General features: G+C 43.3%; 1 long non-coding RNA gene across 1 annotated transcript in view; it reads left to right on the plus strand.

Annotated features, from left to right (window-relative positions):
• LOC141945912 (uncharacterized) overlaps positions 1 to 20056 on the plus strand; it is a 97981-nt gene extending 77925 nt beyond the window's left edge. The window contains exon 3 of the long non-coding RNA XR_012629675.1: positions 19911 to 20056. This is a non-coding gene — a long non-coding RNA (uncharacterized LOC141945912). The remainder of the gene's footprint in view (positions 1 to 19910) is intronic.
• Positions 20057 to 21714: the final 1658 nt, after the last annotated feature.

Below are 21714 nucleotides of genomic sequence, written 5' to 3' on the forward strand. Positions count from 1 at the left end.
GGAACTGAGCTCCTGCTGGGGAGAAAGTCCTGGAGCTCTGCTCCTGATGGCTTTTGGGAACGGATGGCAATGTTTCATTGTCTCTTGCTCCCTTCCAAAGGCAGGTACCATTCTGCTCTGTTGGGGCACGTGGCTTTCATTATGTTATCAAACCTCACAAGCATTTGAACAGAACTGCAATGCCTGCTGCTATCTGAAAGACCCCTAAGCTTGAATTTTAGTAGGTAACACATACAGACTTCTTCCCATCATGGGCTTTTCCTCACTTTACATCAACCTTTCCCTTGTGTGATTCTCAATCCCTTTGCACTGTTTTGTTGTTTCAGATTCCTAACATATAAATATTCTATATTTTTTTGAGGTGTTAAAGATACTATCTGGATTACTCAAAGGTGTGACATGGTCCTGGGCAGGATTTAATTTAAAATTACACTTACTTGCCTGCAATCTCATCTTCAAAAAAAAAAAAAAGTAGTTAAATTATAGCTCTTTTATCAAAGTACTTTGGGAAGATAACGCAGTACTGCTGTCCCCATTGCATGGATAAATTGTGGCTGGGAGAAATGGTCCATGAAAGATCATGGTAGAAGTCGGTACTAAAGTCAGGAGGTAAGTGTTCCTGGTAGTCCATCTGTATTGTATGCCCCTTTCCTACAGAAAGTGGGTTTTCCTCCAGCTTCTGTTTCCCCTTCTTCTGAATTTCCCTCTGATTTCTTGGTCAAACCTTCAAGAAAAGAAACTGGCATTGCGCTGTGAGCTGAGGATTAACAGAATTTGCTCAGGTCTAGAGGGAGTGCCTTCCATGATTCAGTCTAAGGACTAGTAGCTTCACCGTCCAGGAGATAGTCACCACTGTCAGTGGGACTGCTCCTCTGTCAGGACTCAGTACGGCTCTGTAGAACAGGAGCTGCACCTTGAACTTCCTCTGTAAACTGTGAACTAATGTAACTGTGAAAAAAAGGGTGTGATGGGCCCGAACCAAAGCTCTTAAGTCTCTGCATCTTACCCCACACACATTATGTTTCTCCTGGCAAGAGTGAGGACCTTCAGCCCAGATGAACCTTCTAGCATCTTTTCTGTGGTTTCCTTTGTAGATCTGGATCCCTTGATCTGTAAAGGAGCTAAATGAAATTAGGCTCCCAGACCCTTTTGAAATCCAATGGAAGCTGGCCATCTTTCACCCTTCACTTAGTTAGAAAAACTCTAGCAGTGACATACTGCTCCTCCTTCTTCTTCCTCTTGCCCTTCTTTTCCCTCCTTTCTTCCCCTCAACCCTCTACTTCCCTGCACGAGTTTGCTGCCTCTTGATTAAAATGTTGACTTTAACTTGGAATTAACCTGATTAATGTAATTGAAAGTAAAAGTCCGCTGCTCAGCACTTTGGGTGATGAGTGGAGATGGATTGAGAAAGAAAGCTTTCAGATTGAATACGCTTCTCTCCTCTGGCTGTTAATTGCACCGTTTACTGGTACCTGACTCACTGACCGTCAGTGTTTAGTCCAGTTAATGATGATACACAGTCCATACTTTCCAGAGATAATTAAAAAACATTCCAGCAGACACTCTGCTGCAGAGAGCTTTCCTATCTGTCGCAGTCAGCAGGCCCCAGGGGTTAGGGGTTGTAGTATGTAGAGATAGAGAAGGCAGTTCTCTGGGTGCAGAGCTGAGCTGGCCTTGGTTATGCAGGTGTTTCGAAGAGGGTTGGTAACTATTTCACATGTTGGCTTTAGTGTGTCTGTCTCCTCACTGTACAATATTGTGCGTGAGTGAGCATGAAGGGATTGGGGGAGTGTTTTTGTGCTTCTGAAGCACTTTGGCTAAGACATAGGATTTTTAAGTAGAGCTCTCTCCCCGCAAAATTGTTTTGAGTTGTTTTGAGTCGTATCCATAAGGGTAACTCAGCACTGAGATCAGTGAGAATTAGGCATTTAAAGGCTTTGTGCATCTGGACATTGGTCTCCTGTGGCATACTTTTACATCTGCAGAATGGGAATGCTCAGACTTCCTTATAGATGGGGAACTCTCAAATGACTGTAGACAGAGATTTAGAGAAGATGCCTTGGCTGCCATATCCCTGAGACTCCCATACACTGAAGTGGTAGTTGAAAAATTTTTTCTTCAAATAGAAGAATCCGTTTGGAAGCACACTGCCAAGGGATGCGGTGAGAACTCTTATATTGCTGAAAGAAGTATTTAGGCAAAACAGGCAATCTGTACCAATGCCAGCACTGGTTAATGCATTTGCTAATGACCTGAAAAAGGAAAAAGGAATGAACAAAGAGAAGAGGAACTTGTAGGTTCGACAGAGGTAGGTATGCTGATCAAGATCAGGAAAGATGACAAAGAACTTGTGAGGGACCTGGCAGCAGTGGATGAGTAGGTAACAGAAAGAATAGATTTACACATAGAAGGAATCCTGAAATCATCTACTCTGCCCTCCTGAGTGAGGCACATGTTTTACAGATGACATTAAGAGGGTAAGAACTCACTATTTCAGTTGTCACTTTGTTCCAATAGCTAATCACTGTAAATTAAAACTGTGGGCTGTTTTTTTCATCTGAATTTGTCTGTGTTCTAACTTCCAAGCCACTAGTTCTTGTTCAGTCTTTCTCTGCTAGATAAAAAAAACCCTTTTATATCTTACATTTTCTCCTTGTTCAGATACTTCTATGTTAGACTGGGTGCAAGATAATGCACATCAAAAACTATGATTTGCATTTCTTGTATGCCTTATGCTGTCAACTCAGGAAAAAAAAGCTAGGTGTCACTGTGACCAGCTCAGCAAACATAAGTACTCAGCATGTCCTCATCCACCCTCTCTTGTCCTGCTGCCATTTCCCTTTACACATGGGCTATGTGCAGTGACCTGACTATAAGCACTGTTGAAGCTCTGGGGAAGAGGATGAGATTTTAATGAGAGGAGTGGGGTTAGTGTTTATATTACTGTAGCAGTGAAAAGCTCTCATGAGATCGGAGCCCTTGTCATGATAGGTTTTATGTTTTGTTTTGGGTTTTTTAAAAAAGGCAAGCAGATTATATCCCAGAGCCTTTGTGATCCAAATGGTCTGGAATTTGGGAAGACTGTATCCTCACACATGAGGAATCAAGATCTGGATTTTGAACCCACAGAGTAGAGCAAAATGAGGACTGCAACCCTCACCTCTTGCCCCTTAGTCCAGCACTGGTATTGTAAGAGCCTCCTGCATCTTGGATAACTTTTAAAATTGGTATTGCTCTGCAGAAGAAGAGTGAAACAAGTGAAACAATGATTTTTATTTTTTTTTCCTATACTGTCTCCTATTCCCGGGAGACTAGGATTCTGCATGTAGCTGTGGCATATTTCTATATATTGAAATAAAATTTAAATAGTGATAATAATGTTAGGGGCTAAAAGGCTCCTTTCCTCTGAGCAGGTAACTCCTCTAGGGGATTTTCAGGCACTTAAATCTGGCCCATTCCAGACACAGTATCTGGTCAGGCATTTGGTCAGGATGCTTAGCCAAAGCATCCAAAAACACTGAGTCCTACTTCTCTATCTAAAGGTGTGGGTTGGTTGGGGGTTAGTTTGGCTTTAAGTAGAAACTTTTACAGTCTCTGGTAAATCCCAGTTTACAAAAAAAAAAAAGGCAAAACTTTGGTGTATGAATGAAGAGCTGTGTCCTGGCTCTGTTCCACAGCCATTTCCTTTTCATTTTTTAATTTCCATTCCTATATCCACTTTAGCCTTTGTTTCCATGCTCTTTTCCATGGTTATCCCATCTTCTCTGACCCTGCTTTCTGCTCTGTATCACATCAGCTTGTACCCTTCCCCACCAGTGGCTAGGTCCTTTATCTTTGTCGGTAGCCTCAGGCTGTCTTTATCAGATTTACCCTCAAGGCCATCCCATGGAGTATAGGAGTGCTTTCATCTCCATTCAACAACAAAAGAAACAAGACTCAGAAAAGCAAACGGACTTTGGTCAAGGCCACCTAGCAAGTCTTTGGCACAGCTTGGTTTGACCAGCCCTTAAGACCAGGAGTACTTAATCACTTAAGAGCTGGGTAACCTTCCTCTAGATTTTCAGTGGGAATTTCTTCACTGAAAAATTTTCCTATCTTACTAACAGTGCTAAGACCAGAAGAGTGACCAGTTCCTCATGGTGGGCTGGTCCCTGCCCTTGGTTGACCTGTGCCTCTGGAAGTGGGACATAGATGCATCTGGGGGCATAACTAGGGTCCTTGAGACCTGGTCTGCTGGCCCCACTGGGTGAGTTCCCAAGGGACATTGACCTGTCACAGTAACGAGTGGCCCTGCTGTGGGTTGCCTTGGGCTTGACCTTGATGTTGCAGTGAGTCTTTGACAGTGCCTGAATGTGGCTGGTGGGTGAGGTTCGCCGAGGCAGAGCACAGCGGGAAGATGCTGCCGTGGGACCAATTGTGCTGGCACCTGCGAGGAGGCCAGGCTGGCTGTTATTTGCTATTCCCTGCACACACGCAGGGAGCCTCGTGCACTAAGTGACATCAAGGCTCATTATTTTCATCAGATGCCACATTTGTAACCTGTTACCAAGTAAATTGTGATAAAATAGACTGGAGCAGCCCAGAGTGTGACTGTGCTGAGATGGCTGCTGTGAGCATAGCAAGCAGGTACAGAGCCTTACAGGACTGCTGGCTCCAGCATCTTAAAGGAGCAGGGAGCTCTCACATATAGTAGAGGGTATGGGTCAGAAGATGCTTATGACACATCTTACTGGCAGACACTGTGTGCTTGGGATGAGGGTGAACTGCATCCTTCCCGTGGTCCCAGGAGGTAGGTCTTTTACCTTCCTCCCTCTCCTTCTTGCTATTGGGGAAACTGAGACATGGAGAAAGAGAAGTGACTTACCCAATGTCACACAGTAAAGCTACAGCTTCACTTCCTAGTTCTGCACCCTGTGCTTGAAGCCAAGAATGGATCTCACACAAGTTACAATCCAAACAGCAGGGTGAACAGCAGTGGACCCGTAGTTTCCAAATGATGTGTGTGACTTGTGGTGACAGTTGAGAGCACAGTAAAAAAACTTGGCTCATTACTGGGGTTTAGTTTTCTGTCTTTGAAGATTCTTAAAGTCTGCCTGGGACATTCAGGTTTTTGGAGAGAACTGTATTTGTTTCCATACTAGGAGGTACCAACTCTGTTTCAGTTGCTTTGTGCTTCCCTCCCAAGCTTCTCCCTGCCCCACAGATACAGACGAATATATTTGCCCTGCAACATATTGTGAAGCTGGATTAGATATTATCTTCAGTTTGTATGTGGAGAAACTGAGGTAATGAGAAGCTAAGAAATTTCTGCAAGGACTCTCTTGTGTCTTTAAGAGTTAGAAAGCTGAGAGCAGGAGTCTCTCCAGAGCACTCTCCCCTGAGATTTCTAGTCTCCGACATACATGGAAGTACCTGTTGTGGTTTTAAGGAGCAAATGGGACCTTTAGTGGAGATCAGATCTTCCAGTGCTGTGCATATACATAACTGAACTGCACCCCGTAGCACGTTTTATTTGGCTTCCAAATAAATATGTTTTTACAGGATTAATAGATGCCAAATAGCAAATACAAAGATGCTTCACATGTGAACAGTATACGTTACTGGTGGTGCTGCAATGGAACGTGCTGAAGGTGGTTATAATGACGGTTGTAAATACAGAGTTTCTTAGGAATTTTAATACATCAAAAAGTGTGCTGTGATCTGGAACAAGAATAGTTTTTGAGAAGTTTCACTAAACAGAATGAAGTCATTTTAAGAGCAATGTAAATATTTCACTTTGGCAAAATCAAGATGGTATGATTTTTAGAGCCTTTCTGTATTCTGATCTTTTACAAATAGAGGAAAATTTTGAAGTGAAAACGTTTTCAATAAAAGTGCAAACATTTATCAGAAAATAAACTGATAATATTTGTTCCAGATTTTTAGTTTAAAAATGTCTCTGACATAGTGAAATCACGAAATACTTGATTGATATGAAAAGTACGTTGCAGAAGGAGGGAGTTCATGAGCATTTTTTCTAACTTTAGCTATATGCATCTGGACTTTGGTTATCAGCTGACTAGCTCTTTACTGCAGCACTTCTTCAATGCTTACTGATCCCTTATAAATATAATAGAAGGTGTGCTCTACTCTCTGCCCCAAAGGTCTTACAATTTAAATTGGCAGTTCAGAAGAAATATCTCCCTGTTTCAGGAACTGGAGCATAGCAAGATCAGTGATTTGCTCAAGGTGACATGGAAAGTATAAAAACCCAGCCCCAGCTTGTTCCACTGTCCGGATGAGACCCATCCTCCAAGTTACCCCTCATTTTGGGAGCACTCCATGATTTCTGAGCGTGCCCACTTTGCTGCCCCAATGGCTTGAGGTGGGGAGATGGCCAGTGGCTGGGGATGGGAGTGGCTGGCCAGCTCTGCTGCAGCTGTCACTGCTCTTTGCTGACAGTTGCTGTAATCCATGGTGCCTGCTTTTATGGTGCTAATTAATCTCTTTTAATTAATGAAATCCTTCTACCTCATGTTCCTCCCCTTCCTTTCCTCTTTGCCTCTCTTCACCTTCCACAGCTGAAACCTACAGTCCTCCTTGAGCAGGGGCTGATAAAATCTCCAGCCTTTAAACATCTCTGTGTACTTGTTTGTGGCAGTGCTGGTGGCTCCATCTGCTTTTCTCCTTTGGTGCGGTAGCAGCTTAATCTTCATGGCCTGTTATCTTTGGAGCACACTTGATTTCTCAAAAGAAAAGCAGCTAAGCGTTTTAGCACCCGCTGCTTTCCTTCATAGGCTGCTACATGTCATTGCTGTTTAATCATGGCCTGAGTTTGCAAACACTGTGTATGTAATGGTACTCCTTTGAATAAACTTATGGGCTTGATTGGGACAACACATTCAGATAATATTGTTTGCCAGCATCTTTGCACTCCAGGACTGTTTACGTTCTTTAATTCCATCCCTTAACTCCTACTCATAACCTTTTCTCTCTTCTCCTTGGGGCGCAGAGTTTAATTCTTGTCCTTGTGCTATGAAACTTGTCATTCCATAAAGGGTAAATTGAGGAGCAGAAAAGAGGCTTGGGAATTGCAGGACTAGATGTACCTAACCTGTCTGTTATCACTTCTGATATTCCTGAAAAAGTAAGGACCAGAGCCCTGCTGCACAAGCAATGCACCACACAACAAAAATGTAGTCCTGATCCTGAAGGACATTCAGTTCATCTTGGGACAAAGAGCCCATTTCCAGACTCGCAGACACATGTCACTGCTGGGCTGAAAGGTGATAGAAAATTCTAGGGAGCAGAGCCATCAGCATTACAAGGGAAAGTTTCCATACCTCTGCATGTTCAACTGCTACTCACAGCACATATTTTCCCTTTGCAAACCCTGCCAGTTATGTTGTTCTCTTTCTTATGTTTTTTTCATCAGTTTCTTTCCCTCTTTCAATATCTAAGTTTACAGTGCCTTTCCTCCAGCTCTAGTGGCTGATTTACATACAAAAGGGTGATCAGCTGTGGGAAGAACAGTCTAGCGGATCAAATACTAAATGACATTAAGTGGCATCTAAATGACATTACTTCGATTCTCTGCTGAGCTCTGAGTTGCAGTGTGACCATGCACACAGTAATTAATTCCTATGCCTCAGCTCCCCAGCTGTAAAATGGGCATGGTTGTAAGTTCCTGGGAAGTCCTGCATTAGTCTGAGGTCAAAGCAAGCAATGCCTGCACAGAGCTGAGAAACTGTGGTGGTGGGATCCGTTCAAACATGTCCTTAGAAAGCTGCTAGAAAGGCAGTTACTGTGGGTGGGAGGAATTGTATTGTGTCTTGTTTGTATGACAGAGCCATGCTTTTACATGACACAAGAACTGCCTAGGGACCCTCTAGTTACGTTAACTTCTGCTTTTTTCTGTTCATCCCCATCCCTTTGTGTCAGAACATGCACACAGTGCAATGGAAGCTAGAACTGGAGGCTGGTTCCTTAACATAATGAAGGTCCAGGTGTACAAAACAATACAGGGAGATATACTGACATCAGAAAAATTTTCATAGCTCATATAGTAGTTTATAGTTTAGTCAGAGAGAGAAAAGCATACTTTAAAGAGTGGTCATAGGAAAGTGACTGTTAAAAAAAAAAAAAGCAGCAGCTCTGTCTCGCTGAATGTATCTGCTCACACCTGCTCTGATTCTCACTTTCCTCATGATGGTGTAAATCCAGAATTGGTCTGTTAATGTCAAATTAATTTCAACATGTGTTCTCTATGTACTTTGACAAAATCAAGTAATTGGTGTAGCATCAAGTCGTTGTTACACCAGCAACTGTAAATGAAAGGCGTATGCCTTGTAGCTTTAAAGGAACAGATTCTTTTCTTGGTTGGGCTCATGTAAATCACAGATGATTCTGTTCAGGTCAGGTGAATAAAGCCTGACTCAAGATGCAGAATTACCTGAAAAAAGAAGGGAGCAACAGGGAGATCACAGAGGCTGCATACAAAAGGTCTACCCCAACTTTGACCCAAAAATAGACCCCAAGTGTCCCTTCAGAGAGACCTTTGCCTCTGCATCGGAGGCAATTTCAGCCAAGCAGTGATGTGGATGTGTACTGACCTTTTCTCCCCAAAGGGCAATCTCATCCATCCTTGAAAGGAGACCTGTAGAGCAGCGTGTGCTCTCATGCCCCACTATGCTTCACAAGTGGTAAATGAGTATCACACACCAAGAGAGAGGCTGTGGGGACTCCACTGACGCCAAACATGTCACTGACCTGCCGATACAATGAGAACTGGGAGAGCTGCTGGCCTAGGATCGGATGTCAAGGAGAAGTGGCAGAAGGTGAGAAGTGCCAGGAATACTGCTTCCCAGCTGGCTCTGGAAACAGTTTATGCCTGTGTCCGTCTGCACTCAGATCAAAGCCTCCCTGAATTATTCAGGTGCTCTTTGAAAACTCTCATCATGCGGAAAGTGAAGGCAGCTTGGCTTTACCTGCTGGAAAACAAGCACTCATTGTAAGCTCCAGGGCCAAACCCAGGTTCCTCAGCTCTCACAATGAGAGTAGCTCCTGCCACCTTTATAACAGGAGTTCTCTCTTCTTGTTACCCCAGGTTATAGGTATAGGCCTCAAATGTGTGGGCCTTCAGCCCTTATGGGCTTCAGTAGGTACTTTGCATCTAATTGGGCCCATCCTTGCAGCCCTGCACTGATACATTGATACTGCCTTTCCCAGTGTTTCCAGCATGTGGAAATAGGTGCCTTTAAGAACTACTAATAAATCCACCTGGGTGGTGTTGAGTGGTTCCACCTGTATCAATGGGAAGAACATTCAGTTCAGCCTAAAAGAATCAAAGAAGATAGCACAAGCTTGTGATTTCCAGGAGGACAAGGGCAGTGTGTGCTCTTTTGTGCCGTGATGCTGCAACCACTCTGTTGAAGTGATGGGGCCCCAGCACTGACCCCCACACTCTGACAGCAGCAGCTCACAGCAGACAGTGCCACATAGCAGCTTAAAAGAATGGCCTGAGAAGAGTAAGTGAGGCAGAGTCAGAGCTCTCTGCTGTCCTTTAAGCTACCAATAACTTCCTCTTCTGGGGAGTGAGTCCAGCAATCCACATCTTAGAAGAGCTGTTTCGGTATCATGGGCAGATGCAGTTGTCTTACAAGGAGAGGCTACATACAGTCTTTGTACCCCTTTCTGCATATTAAACCCTCTGCATGTCCAAGGCTAGGATTACTCATTTCAGCATTATCAACCGTGATGTCTTTGTAATATTTTAGTTGCATATTTTCTTTTAAATGCAAGTGCCAGGAGACAAGTTATTGCATTAAAAAGTAACTTTCATTTTTAGAACAGTGCTTTACTAGCCATGTGGCTGAGAAGGTGAAAGGATTAAAAAGGAGAAGGAAATCCTCAATATTCCCCAGCATTTTTTGCTTCTGAGATTTTAAGGCTGTCTTCTCAGTTGTTGAACACTTACAGCTAGCAGCCCCCATTACTAGAAAGTTCATCAGCCAAATCCCACTTTTCATCCTCTGCTGTTGACTAAGTTAACAGCCTACAGATTTACAGAGTCAGGCTGTTTTTTCCAAGAAAAAGTACTAGCAACAGTAGTGCTTATGATAGTCCACATTGATCTCCTAGAATCACATGATATTTTTCCCTGTTTGTCAGTACTAGTTATATTGCAAGGCCTGTGTCCTTGATGTGGTAACTGTGCATGATGGTGGTCTGTAACCACAGGAGCACAGGAGTTGGCTGTTCCCAGGTGCTGTAAGAGAAGCCAGTGGCAGAGAAGGCTGAACAGGGAGCTTTGGCTGCAACTCAGAAAGAAAAGGAGAATTTATGGCCTTTGGAAGAAGGGGCTAGCCACTCACAATGATTACAAAGATGCTGTGAGGCTATGCAGGGCGGAAATCAGGAGGTCTAAAGCCCAGCTAGAAATTAATCTGGCTTCAGCAGTCAAAGATAGCAGGAAATGTTTCTATAAGTATTTCAACAGCAAAAGAAAGATCAGGGAGAGTCTCCATCCCCTGCTAGATGCAGGAGGAAACATAGCAACGGGTGATGAGGAAAAGGCTGAGGTGCTTGATGCCTTCTTTGCCTCAGTCTTTAATAACAAGACTAGTTGTACTGAGGGAATCCAGCCTCCTCAGCCAGAAGACAGAGACTGGGAGAATGACCCCCCCACAATCCAGGAGGAGACAGTCAGTGACCTACTGCATCACATAGACACACACAAGTCTATGGGACCGGATGGGATACACCCGAGGGTGCTGAAGAAGCTGGCTGGGGTGCTCACCAAGCCACTTCCCATCATTTACCAGCAGTCCTGGCTGACCAGGGAGGTCCCAACAGATTGGAAATTGGGCAATGTGACACCCATATGTAAGAAGGGTCGGAAGGATGATACAGGAAATTACAGGCCTGTCAGCTTGACTTCAGTGCCCAGGAAGCTGATGGAGCAGCTCATCCTGAGTACCATCACACAACACATGCAGGACAACCAGATGATCAGGCCCAGTCAGCATGGGTTTATGAAAGGCAGGTCCTGCTTGACAAACCTGATCTCCTTCTATGACAGGATGACCTGCTTATTGGATGAGGGAAAGGCTGTGAATGTTGTCTACCTTGACTTTAGTAAGGCCTTTGACACTGTTTCTCACAGCATTCTCCTGGTGAGACTGGCTGCTCGTGGCTTGGATGGGCACATGCTTTGCTGGGTAAAAAGCTGGCTGGATGGTCGGGCCCAAAGAGTTGTGGTGAATGGAGTTAAATCTGGTTGGCGACCGGTCACGAGTGGTGTCCCCCAGGGCTCGGTTTTGGGGCCACTCCTGTTTAACATCTTTATTGATGATCTGGATGAGGGGATCAAGTGCACCCTCAGTAAGTTTGCAGATGACACCAAGTTGGGTGGGAGTGTTGATCTGCTTGAGGGTAGGGAGGCTCTGGAGAGACCTGGACGGGCTGGAGCGATGGGCTAAGGCCAACTGTATGAGTTTCAGCAAGACCAAATGCCGGGTGCTGCACTTCAGCCACAACAACCCCCAGCAGCGCTACAGGCTTGGGGAGGAGTGGCTGGAGACCTGCCAGTCAGAGAGGGACCTGGGGGTGTTGATTGACAGCCGGCTGAACATGAGCCAGCAGTGTGCCCAGGTGGCCAAGAAGGCCAATGGTATCCTGGCTTGTATCAAAAATAGCGTGGCCAGCAGGGACAGAGAAGGTTTCTTACCCCTGTACTCGGCACTGGTGAGGCTGCACCTCAATTACTGTGTTCAGTTTTGGGCCCCTCACTACAAAAAGGACATTGAATTACTCGAGCGTGTCCAGAGAAGGGCAACGAAGCTGGTGAAGGGTCTGGAGCACAGGTCTTATGAGGAGTGGCTGAGGGAACTGGGGTTGTTTAGTCTGGAGAAGAGGAGGCTGAGGGGAGACCTCATCGCCCTCTACAACTACCTGAAAGGAGGTTGCAGAGAGCTGGGGATGAGTCTCTTTAGCCAAGTAACAAGTGATAGGACAAGAGGGAATGGCCTCAAGTTGCACCAGGGAAGGTTTAGACTGGATATTAGAAGTATTTCTTTAGAGAACGGGTTGTTAGGTGTTGGAATGGGCTGCCCAGGGCAGTGGTGGAGTCCCCATCCCTGGAGGTGTTTAAGAGTCGGATTGACATAGTGCTGAGGGATATGGTGTAGTTGAGAACGGTCAGTGTTAGGTTAATGGTTGGACTAGATGATCTTCAAGGTCTTTTCCAACCTTGATGATTCTGTGAAATCGCCCAGATCCCTCTTCATAAATCATTATCACCTGCATCACAGAATAACTCCCCAACAGTCAGCAAAGTGGTTTGACAATTTCTCACTAGAAACTGATGACCTACCTGTTGCTTTCTAGCTTAGGCAGATAAGTTGCCACATGCTGCTAGGAGATGATGCTTTGAGAAAAATGTGTGTTTCTGAGTGGAAGTGGTTACACGGAATGATGTCCACAGCAGAGCGGCAGTGCAGGGACCTGTTAACTGAGTTTTTCACCCTGCAGAGCAAGCTCCTTGAGGACAAAGTATTGAACAAACTTGTAACAGCAGAATACAGGGTGCTCCTGTAATGGGAATGCCTCTTGGGGTAAGCAAATGGAAGCCAAAAATATCCTTCCACAGAGTGGGTTTTATCTTTATTACCTATCTTTTAAGACAATAAAGGTGATCAGCATCTCCCTAAGAAAGTCTGTCCCAAGAAAAAAGTAAGTTTTCTGATCTGATTGTTATCAGGTCCTTCAGTATCAAAACTATTTCATATCTGATTTCTTCTGACATGCCTACTCTGTGAAGGAGTAGTTTATTTCTGGCACCAAGTAGGAGCATTTTAAAATATTTGTCTGTTGTTTTGGTTATTTATAGTATCACTACAATATCTGAGTGACTTCAACATTACTTGTGGTTTCTAAGCATTCATGGTTCCTATTACAAAGAAGTTAAAGTCTAGTGAAAATTACGTTAATCGAATGTTCCATTCTGAATATTAGCTGTAACTTGAGAGAATTAGCTTGTAATATGATCCCCATTCTGAATATCTGAAATAAGAGGTTTTTAAAGGCGAAGAAATGACAGTCGGATACCTAAGTTTCACTTTTTAAATTCATTGTTTTCCCCCTCACTTTTCAGGTGAAGCACAGGAATGAAATGAACGGAACTAGCAGAGATCTCTGGTGTTACTGAGTCTGCTTTTTTCCCATGGGAAAATGACTGGTTCTTTTCTAATACTATATTGAAATGATTACAAAAAGTGAAAGGAGTGGTTACTATTTCTGCATTGATGCTAATAGTCACACTGCAGGCAGTTACCTAAGAGTCAGTGGTAAAGATTACTGCAGACTGTACATCCTGCAGATCACCTAAAACCATCTTTGCCCATGTATGTTACTCATTAGCTGAAATAAAAGATTCTCTTCCTCTTCTCATGTGAAACTAAGGAACAGAAAACATTTTTCATCCAAATTTCTCTATGAAATATTGGTTGCTAGCAAGAAATGAATGCTAAAAAACACGCTGAAAACCCGATTGAGAAACACTACTACAGCTGATCTTGGAAGGGATTTGTAAGGATCCCATGTGACTTAAATAGTCCTTTGTCAACTGAGTTTCCTGATCAGGCTGTATCTTCCGTAACACACTAAGATTTATCCATTACTGGGTAAGTACTGAGAGTGGAACCATAAATAGAGATATAGATAAATACAGCTTGTCATTGGATCAGATGTTCACTTCCAGGCTTTTGTTGTTCAAGATGTGCTCTTTAGAGATATTGTTGGGTCTTGAGAACAGAATAGATATCTCCCCCTGGCTTGTGTAAAACATCTCTTTTTTAAGGAAACTGACACAGTTATTCCAGTTTGTCAGCTGGCCTGTGGTTCTATAAAGATTTTATGTAGTTGTGATCTTGGAAGGTCACCTCTGGGATAGGGATGGGTGCAAGGGGGAAGCCTAGGATGTCCTCCAGGCTTTGGAAGGATCTGACTGGTAGCTCCAAATCAGGAGGATACATTTTGTTGTTTGTGGCATTAAACTAAATCTAATGTGCCATCTGATGTGCTGGAGGGTCTATGTGAACTGCTAGGTCTGTTCTCCCCTCTGCTGTGATAGGCAGGCTAAAGATTTCTTGCCTCTTTAAAGTGGACCATGATGGGGTTAGGAGAGGTAAAGGCAACAGCTTTTTGCCAAGATAGAATTGCAGTGATTCACCAACTCAGACTTCTGCTATAGGTCGTGTGTCCCTATTGCACTGATAAGCATGGAGGGACAGGTGTGTATTTAGAGACATCTTCAGAAGAAATGCACTTAAGCTCCATATTTGAACACTCCCAAAAGTTGGGAAAAATCCAGACCAGGAATCCAAAACTTTGAAATATAGCTCTGTGTTTCTAAGCATCAGAGTAAATAACGTGTGGACTGGAAGTGTTCTGACACTGCAGTTCTTCGCTGGACACCAGTAGTCATGTGTGGGGGAAGAGAGGTTTCTTCTTCAGTAGGCCACTTGAATCACCAGAGTTGCTAGTGGGAGACCTAAACTCTGCAGTGCCAGTGCAATATCACCACTCCCAGGATTTCTTTGTGTTCTTCAGCTTTTATATGGAGGATGAAGTTTTGGTTCTACTGACCCAATTGGAAGATACATGTTATATTGGATTAAACCAGAATGTATCCCATTGTTTTCCAACCAGACAAGAGAATGTGAAAAGCAGCCCATGCATCATTTGTAAATCTCTGCCATATGGTAGAGACATATTTCTGTCTCTTGTTTAAAGGTAGAGATATATCTCAGGGCCTAGCTTGATGTTTTCTGTCAGGGGAGTGTTTTCAAATCTTAAAGTCATGGCAGGGTGGAGAGGGGAATGGGGTAGTGGGGAGCACTGGGATGGATTGCTTAGGGAGGTTGTGGAACCTGCATGGTTGTTCTTAAAAACAGACTAGACAAAAAGGTTTAGAAGTACTTTAATGGTTGTTGATCCTGCCTTGGCAGAGGCATGGTCTTGACAAGCTCCTAAGGTCAACTCCAGCCTTATTTTCTGTGATTCTGTAAAAGGATAGAATTGTTATTATTAGTATTATTATTATTTCTGTTACTACCATTTGAGGACCACTTCTCAGAGATCAGAATCTGGCATTGCCTGGTGCTGTACTTGCATGCTAGAGAAAAATGTTCATGCTCTCAGAGAGCTTACAAATATGAGTCAAGAAGCAAGGGCTAGTATGGACAGCTGAGGGAATACAGTAAGGAGCAATGAGACGCTATTGATCAGCAGGATAGGCAGTACTCATAATACATCAGCAGCCTAACTGCTGTCAGATTTTTGCAGGCATCATGGCTAAGGAGAATTTGAAGGAGGATAATGAGGAAGCTTTGCAAATGAAATCTCCAGGCTCCCACCACCTCTGCTCCAGAGCTGGGCAGCAGCGGGATAATGGTTTGCCTCCCACTTCTGACTGTTCTTGTGTCCCTGCCTGCTGCTGCCCACTCTTGCTGAGGGCACAGGTGGTGCTCTTGCAAACTTGCTTCTAGCCTGCATTGTGGCAGGATGGCAGGAGGCAGAGCCAGGATAAGGCCTGGCCCTCTATCCCACATGCTGTGGGATCTCTTCCAGTGACAAGAAGTAAAGTTGATGAGTCTGTATCGAGACAGTGAAGTGACCCCCGTGCTGCTCCACATAATTAATAAATAAAGCACTGGGGGAGTTTTTGCCATGCCGGCTGCTATGACAGGGCTGTCTACGGTGCACTTAAGCATTAAATGACCAATTTCTGTCAGACTAACTTCCCAAGCCTCCCTCTCTCTCTCTCTCTCACTCACAAAGCTAGCTTCCTCGCTCCCTGCACTTGGAGTTTTTCAGCAACTGATGGCTCCTGGTTCATTTCTGTGGAATTAATTGGTCCCTGAATGAATTCTGTTGACAGGGCAATTTATCATGTGTTTGGGTTGACAGTGTTGGATACCGGTAAAGGGGGGGAGTGGTGTGTGAGTGGGATGAGGGGAGATGGACAGGGTGGGGGTGGGTTGGAGGATGAAGAAGAGGAGGAGTAGAAGAAAGGGGAGGTGGAGGAGGAGATTGTTTAAAAAAATAAAATGAGAGAGAGGAAAAATTCTCTTCTTCTTTAGCTCCCTCCAGTCCAACTCAGTGCGATGGATAATGCACAAGAGGGATGGAGAGAAGAAGGGGGGAGGGAGTGCCACTTGTCTCGTGATGGGAGTCAGGATGCTGCTTATCCACAATTTGCACCATGGCTTGGGGGGAAAAAAAAAAAACCACCACACACCAAAAAACCCCAAACCTCAACAGTAAAAGCTAGTAGGTGTTGTGTGGTGTCTCTAGGGCTCAGCCAGAAGCCTCCATATGTAATGCCCACATCTCTACTTCTCCCTCATACCAAAGTGAGTGGGAAGCAAAGGACAAATCTGGTTAACCCTCAAAATGCTGATACATGCCCAAATATTCTTTCAGTAGGTACTGAGTGGTGTCCAGCATCTCGCAATGCATTGGTATCTGCCATTGTGTCTCCTAGTCAGGGACATCCAAGAAGGAATCACATCTTACAAAACGTTAGTGATTTGGGTTCTCAGTTTCCCCACAGTATGGGTCAGAAAGGGATGCCTGGTCCCATATGTGCCTTTGACAATCCTAGGTTACATCATTTCATACAGTCCAAGATAGGGACAATGAGGGACTTCCCAATATAATTAAAATTACATTGTAATTACATTGTCATTAAAATGTCATGACTCTGGCTTATGGATTCAGTTTCTAGTCAGTGCAATCTAGATGATTGTTTTAGTCCCTCTGGCTTCACAGCTTCTGAATGCAGAAGTGTGGGTGTGTGTGCACATGCATGTCCTACACCATGGATAATGTTAAAACCAACCAAAGCTGGAAAGAAATTCTATTTGGATGAAACAAAAGTATTTGAATAAAGATTAGAGACATTTTTAAATGATGTCTTTTCTAGGAATCTTTGAGTGACATAAAGAGGTGTACTGAAGACTTGATCAGAGGGAGGTGTGTCGGTGCAACGTTGGTTGCATGCATGTGCAGGGGATAGGCTCCATTAGTGTCATCTTCACCTCTGTCTCCTCCCCCAGCCTTCCCTACACTGCAAGTGGGATGCTCCAAAATAATGCTGAGATCAGTGGAAGAGTTACCAGTAGCTTTCCTGGTGATCTCACTGGGAGCAGCATTAAGTCAGAGCTCAGCATTTCTGCAATTGCCATGCAGAGCCTTTAGCTGCAGGCTAGTGGGGCCTGCCTTTGTTTTTTGGAGCACTGTGGCTCAGTTTACCAGCATTCAGTCATCATCTTTGTCTTGAGACCAAAGGTTTCATCAATCCAGCTGACAAAATGAGTGCCCATATCGTAAACAGCCTGGAAACAGAAATGATTTTGAGTGGCAAGCCCCAAACTGGGGTGGTAAAACAGGAGTGGTGTGGTGGTAGGTGGTCTGTCTCTTACTTTGGTCAGATATAATGTGAATGCAAATATATTTCTCATCTGGTAAAAATGGTGCAACTGAGCATCAAGGAGACTGACTGCTTGTTTATGGTTGTCTTTACATTGTTGGGTTTACCCTGAGTTGCAGGCTAGAGGCCAGACCTCTAGCCTGCATCCTACCTGAGAACATCTAAGCATCAGATCTTCTAGAGACCTAAAATGGAGGAGATAGGGTGAGGACATGTAGGAAGCAGGGAGCTGACACAGTCAAACTGCAGAGGATTTAAGAGAGGGACTTTTTGTAGGGACCCCAAGTTTCCTGCCAATTAGAAAGCCAGTTAAATTTACTGCACTAAGAGCAAGTAAGTGTACAGGAAAAGACAGCCATGCAAAGGCATACTGGGTAGAGGGAAAATTTATTTTCAAACACTTTTATTTTTCTTATCTTGGTATGATCACTCCAAGGAAATGGTACAGACAGCTCCTTCTCAAGGCTTTTGTAAGTTTCCATTGTAGTAACTCAAGTAAATAAAGCTGAAATTCATCTGTAGTGCAAGGGATCAAACCTAGAAATACTCCCATTAGAGATGAGCAGATCCAAAATAACAGTTGTGACTTGAGATAGCAGGTTTAGGGAGGAAACATGTGAGAGTAGTAATTTTTTTATGTGGGATCCTAAAGTGTAACTTGTTTGGGGTGAGGGCCTACTTTTTGTTGTAGTTTAAGTCAACAAACAAAAATACGTATAGGAACTAACATCCTCAAATTGACAATGGTGGCAATAGTACCTGAGCAGTGATTTTTCTGCATAGAAGTCATGCAAACAGACAGAGCTTGATCAGAAAATGTGGGAGATGTATGTGGTGCTAGGAAAGGACCAGTCTGAATTGGGGATATCTGTGAAGGGAGAACTTGGTTGGTTACAGTCCCACAGAACAGAAACATCATTGATTGCTAATGAGAAGGTGCTTGTATAGGAGTTGAGTTTCTTATAGAGAGGAGCTGAGCTTTTTATTAAGAGGGCCTCCACACAGAGATATGAAGCCTAAATACAGGTTATTTATAAAAGGGGTTTTTTTCCTCATCAGTTTAGTAGTATTACACTTTATAAATCTGAACCAAAATGAAGAACATACAGTTTGGTAGCAAAGGCTCTACAGCATAGTATACAAAGATCTGACAAGCTCCAGCAGCTATAAGTTGATAGTAGGTAAATTCAACCAGAAATAATGTGCATATTTCTGACAGTGTCAAAATATTTTAGCTAGGGTTCACTGTATTTTTCAGCACTCAAACCTTTATACTTGGTAGCAAATGTTCCTCAGAAACAGATTCCTCCAGCTCAACCCCAGATACTGGACCTGCAACAGGAATTAATTCAAATCAGCCCTGTGGGTATCTCGTATCAGAGGCCAGACAAGATGATCACAGTGCACTGGGAGTCTTCTCTGGGGTAGCTGTGGCAATGAACTTGAAAAATGCTATCTTAAAAGTCAATGCCTGATTCCAGTTTCACTTACACACTGTTTACATGAGTGTAACTCTTTTGACTTCAGATTTGTGATTGACTGTAGTGGATACAGAAAGCAAATCAAGCTTCTGAGAAAAGTGGTTATCATCAGGCTGTCCTGAACCAGTCAGGTGAACATGATATAGGGCACATTAGTGGAGTAAATGGGTGTATTTTCACTTATGTCACTGAACCTTTGGGACAGAAACACAAACATTTTTATAAAAAAATTAGCCCTAAAAATTGAAAAAAGAGAGTAAAACCTGAAACAATACAAATTTTTCTGTATTGTGAAATGGAAACAATAAAACTCCAGTGGTTGAAAAGGTAATGATTCAAAACTGAAGTCTGCATAGAATAGTGGAGACAAAACGGGTCAAAATAAGCTCCAAGCAGGTTGCATTTAGAACTAACCAGGATACAATAGATAGCTAGCTAAGATGTCAAGACAGACAGCTTTAAAATTATTCAATATCAGCTCCTGCAGCAGTGGCTATGATTAGAAATGTAGGCCAGAGTTGCAGGCTGAGTTTCCTCACATTTAGTGCTAAATCTGTAGATTTAGAAGTATAGGATTTGTAAAACTAGTCCAAGCTCATGTTTTGCCTGGTCTACCATCTCTAGCAGTAGTCTCAACAGATTCTTAAGAGGTGGGCAGAACAACTGTGCAGTGGGCAGACATAGGAAGCGTCTGCAGTTTGTTGGGACCTCAAGTAATCTGCAGGTTGGCTTAATCCCAGAAATGTTCATCTGTTTCCAGAATGCTTGTTGAATGCTCGTAACTCTGGATTTTTTTTTTTTATCTATAAAACTGTCCAGTATTTTCTGGAATCTTGGTAACTTTCTGTGGTTACACAAAATACAAACTGTTGGGGAAAAATTTTAATCAGCTTTTCATTTGCTGATTTGTAACCTAATCAAGTGTTGTCTTTTTCTTGTGTTCTTGTGACCTGCAGGGTCTGGTTCTGCTAAGGAGGCCTTTGGCTTGCCTTTCTGGGAGTGTTCAGGAGCCATTTTGATGAATTCCAGTTAAGAGTCTTTCTGACACCAGGGGATGCAGAGATCAAAGAATACCCTGAGCAGCACAGCAACAGACCACATGGAGCACAGATAAAGGTAAGAAAATGGCATAATTGTAAAACAGAACAGAAGACTCCTGAAGACATGAAAGATATTTGAATTTGGAAGGATCTCTGAGTGAACAGTTCAGCTAAGATTTCTTGATAAAGAATAAAACTTGATAAAGATTCCTGTATACTTGGTGGAGAAAATAACAGTGATAATAATGCTTTGCCTTGTTATGTAGTGACTAATCTGGAATGGAAGTTTACAGAAAGTTGTAGACAGTCTGATCAGAAACAAGAGCTTTTTATAGTCATTGGAGACTTGTGAGGAAGAATTATTGTGGTCACTTGAAGATAAGGGATTCTTGAGGGTCTTCTGTGTGCTCATGATTCCAGCGAAGCTGTGTCTGTTGCTCCTAAAGATCCTAACAGAGGTGTTCTAAGACACGACACCAGTGCCTGATCTTGGGAGAGAAGGAGGAGATCTCGTTATGTTGCTAGAGATGGCACTAATCTGCATAGCTATTTGTCCTTAGTCATTTGTCTGTGACTAGTAGAAGGAAATTCGGAGGACTAACCTCCCAGCCAAGTGGATACTCAGTCATGATCAGAACTGACAGATTCCCACTGGCATTTGTAGAGTCAATCTCTGTCTTTAGCATGGCACAAGTAACTTGTCATACCAATATTGTAGCATTAACTGAGCTAGATAGGAGCTCTCCAATGAGCCTGAGGGACTTAACCTCAGTGTAGATAAACATCCATCTGGCTGTAGGACTGAGAAAAGGTAGTGACCTTGGACAGAAAGGTAAAATCTCATTGCTTGAGTTGAGGACCATAACTGATTGCATAAACAAGTTGGTTGCTATCAGTATTGTGTATTTTCAAACACTGGAGTCATGCTGGAATTCACAGCAGAATCTACTGTGAGGAGTAGTCTACTTCTTTGGCAGTTCAGAGAGTAGCATGAAGGAGCTCTTTCATGCCATGTTTATGCCAGGGACATGAAATTCTCCATGGAGGAGCTATGGGTCATGTTCATCAAAAGGTTTTGACTAGTGCTTTTGTTTTCAGACTGTTTCTGTCTCTCCCTCTGATGACCATTTTCTTCTCTCTTTGGCTTCTTCAGTCTGGGCTGTATCTTAGATGACTCGTTCAGCATTTGAATAAGAAATGGCTGAGAAAAGCTCACTTGGGGGGATAGATGGCAGAAACAATAGTTGCTGTTATTTTGGCCCTGCTAACCAAAACTAGAATCCCGCCTTTTTTTTCCAAGGTTGATCATTTTAGGAATAAGCCATATTAGATAGACCACTGGCTAGTTTTGGGTGCCTAGGGAGAAACAGTGTTAGGAAAAACAATTCTCCATCTTTGCTAAGCAATCCAGATGATCAATGACTTACAGATTCTTCACACTTTTGTCACTTTGAAATTGGGTTAATGGGACAAAGTGAGAGGGCCTGCAATCACAACACTTGTGTCTGAGGGAAAGGAGCATAAGGAAGTTTGCAGTTGTATGATTTTGTCAGTATATATCTCCTCTGTTAGCAGCATGGGGAACATCAAACTGAGAAGTGTCTGTTTTGGCAAATTAAGAGCATGAGAACCCTTCTGCTGTTCTGGAGCTCAACCTCAGTAGTAAGATTCCAGCTGCCTTTTGAGACTTTTCGTTGGCCATTTAATGGGGGCTCTGATC

The sequence above is a fragment of the Strix uralensis genome, chromosome 7 (assembly GCF_047716275.1).
Source record: "Strix uralensis isolate ZFMK-TIS-50842 chromosome 7, bStrUra1, whole genome shotgun sequence".
Taxonomy (NCBI): domain Eukaryota; kingdom Metazoa; phylum Chordata; class Aves; order Strigiformes; family Strigidae; genus Strix; species Strix uralensis.